The sequence below is a fragment of the Notolabrus celidotus genome, chromosome 20 (assembly GCF_009762535.1).
Source record: "Notolabrus celidotus isolate fNotCel1 chromosome 20, fNotCel1.pri, whole genome shotgun sequence".
In the NCBI taxonomy this organism is placed as follows: domain Eukaryota; kingdom Metazoa; phylum Chordata; class Actinopteri; order Labriformes; family Labridae; genus Notolabrus; species Notolabrus celidotus.
The window spans coordinates 7799973-7802873 of NC_048291.1; positions in this window are offsets into that span (position 1 = coordinate 7799973).

Genomic DNA, 2901 nt, shown 5'->3' on the forward strand with positions numbered 1-2901 from the left:
AGAGACAACGCCCCTAATTATACAAAACTTTAAGCCTAAATATAACATAAACAGGTGAGTTATCTGTAACAGTGGTTCTCAAAGTGGGGTCCTAGGACCCCTGGGGGTCCGCGAACCATAGCGTGGGGGTCTGTGAAATACTTATATCCCTCATGAACACTTCACTCCGGTCACAAGTGTTCCTGCTTCTACTTAGCTTTGCTTACTACCTCGCAAGCATGGAGCCATTTCTAAATCAGCTCACAACGTCAACTAATACTAAACCCAAGCTAGCTAAATTAAGACAATATGATGACAGGTATATAGAGTTTAGTTTTATTGATAACAATGACAGAAGACCAAAATGTATCATGTGTCTTCAGTTACTAGCGAACGAAGCAATGAAGCCAGCAGAGCTAAAGGGACATCTGATCACAAAGCACCCAGAATATAAGGATGAAACTAAAGACTTTCCAGCGAAAGAGAGAGGAACACATCCACCAGAAAACATAGATGGTGAAGTGTTTTCTGTTTATCACTATGGAACAGGTCTGAAGTATTTAGATTGCTAAGTTTTACAATATAAATAGTTCAAAATGCATCTAAGAGTGCAAATGGTAGCAAGCATGTGCTTAATCGATGTTACAATTATGAAGGGGTCCTTGGAAAATGTTCCCACCTATAAGGGGTCCCTGGCCCCAAAAAGGTTTGAGAACCCCTGATCTATAAGATCAGCCTGCACAGTTTTCATGAATAGAGAAAGAAGTTCTAGAGACCAAAACAGTTTTTTTGTACAAGGCTGTAAACATGTTTATTTCTGCTGTAAAGTTGGAAATTTTAACATGGGCTTTATGGGGACTGACTCACTTTAGGAGACAGCCTCCAGTGGACACAAAAGAAACTGCAGATTTTGGCAATGGCATTCTGATTTCAGTCCCAAAGGTTGATGCTTTATTAACCAAGACTTGAAAGTAATTTACAGAAATGATAAACGTTGACTATAATGTTTATAAAAGGCTCAGTATATTTGAATTTGAATGTCTCTATTGTTTTCTCAGTATGTGTTTCAAACACTAATTTCACTTCTACACATGCCACAACAAATCTATTTAAGTAATTATTGGTTTTCTTTCCTATAAACTTCTCTCAGTGTGTTGTGTTGCTCTGTGTGTGGAGTATTGTAGCACACCTGCAGAGCTAGTTCTGAGTTAGTTCTGAGTTTCTGGCACACAAATGCTCCTGAGCTTCATGACTGATTAGCAGCTGATGTAGAAACACTAGTTTACACAGGTGCACCTGCCTGTGCTGCAAAAAATAAGTGGCCCATTTAGTCAAGCAAAGATCAATTACTGCAAACCAGCACAGAGGCTGCTCTGATCAAAGAGCACTGTCTGCTTCCCTACACAACGACTCAGGTGTATTTCCTCTCACGTGTAACCAAAGTCTGTGTTTGTGTCCTCCGTGTGGTGGAGAAAGCAAAGAGCTGCGTGGACAATTTTGTTTATCCACTATCATTTGAATCACAGTGTTACAAAACCAGGTCCAGAGGCGTGTGGCCGACATGCTTGTTTGTTAGAACTCAAATTTGTCAGTTTCCATGACAATGGATAAATCCTACGTTGTTCACCTGAGATAAATATAAGTTTGGCATCAAAATCAGTTCGGCAGCTCCAGCCTCGGCATGGAGGACGATGAGGCTGACTGATATTTGGGGAAGCACTTTGGTAACTCACTACTTTTTAAAGCATCTCAGAAATAAACAAGCATAGTTGGTTGATACAGAAACAGATACAGACAGCCTTCCAAAGCCATAACCTCAAATAAAATGTGTTAATTGGCCCCATTTTTCGATCCAACTCTTCTTCAACAAACTTCTGAATAAATAAGCAAGTTTCTCTCTCTGTTAAGAATTTAGATAGAAACAGATCTTAAAATATCTGCGAGCATCAAACAAACAGACAGACACCCTTAAATAATCCAGACCTGAATGTTTTCAACTTTTCACCTGGACAAATATCAGACAGCTTAACATCACTACTGGTAAAAGCAGACCCTTAACTCTGCTGTACTCTTTAAGTTATGATAAAATAAACTTACATCTCCACCTGTATGAGGCAGAAAAACAAAACTGTGTCATTATTATCTTTTGATTAAATGCAGGTGTCACCTCACAGCAGGAGGGAGCTGAGAGCGCTGGAGGAGCTGAGAGCACTTTGTTTTCATGAGGCAGGATGATGATTTGGTTGGTCTGGAACATATTTTCGAACTGGAGCAGCGAGAAAAGCTGAAAGCTTCTTGAAAAGCTCCCTAAAAAAAGTCCTGTAACTTGTGTACTCGCTGTATTTCTTTCGGTATGGTGGGTGCACAACGCCTCTCTTCCCCACTCAGGTTGTTTTTGTTGGTGTTGGCTGCCAACACAGAGTTTCTCTTCAGAGTCTTAAGCTGTCCTGTTTGCTGTCTTTCTTCTCTGAGATTACTTATGACTTACACTCACAGGAAACTGCTATGCTGGAGGATTTTGCAGAAAAGTTGCTTATTTTCTGAGATGGAGGACATTATTTCCAAAACTGTAATTTATGTGGGGAAAAAAAATAATCAAGGGACGTACTGGGAAGGAGCAACAATGTATAGGATCAACAGGATAACACACAGACAGGGCATTTTGGGAAGCCCATATCCATAAAAGCAGTATTTAAATATTTGATTAGCGTTTCAATAAACAATTGAAATCTAACTTTAAAGTTTGCTTCTATCATGTGATGTGTGGACCAATCAAATCAGGCCATATTGGCAAGTTTCCCACTCATGTCTTTTACAACATTGTCATTATGTAACAGCTGTAATGCGTGACATACACTGATGGGTAAACAATGGAATCATCTCTTCTGTATTATTTTCTCTCTATTTAGGTGGAAATTATTC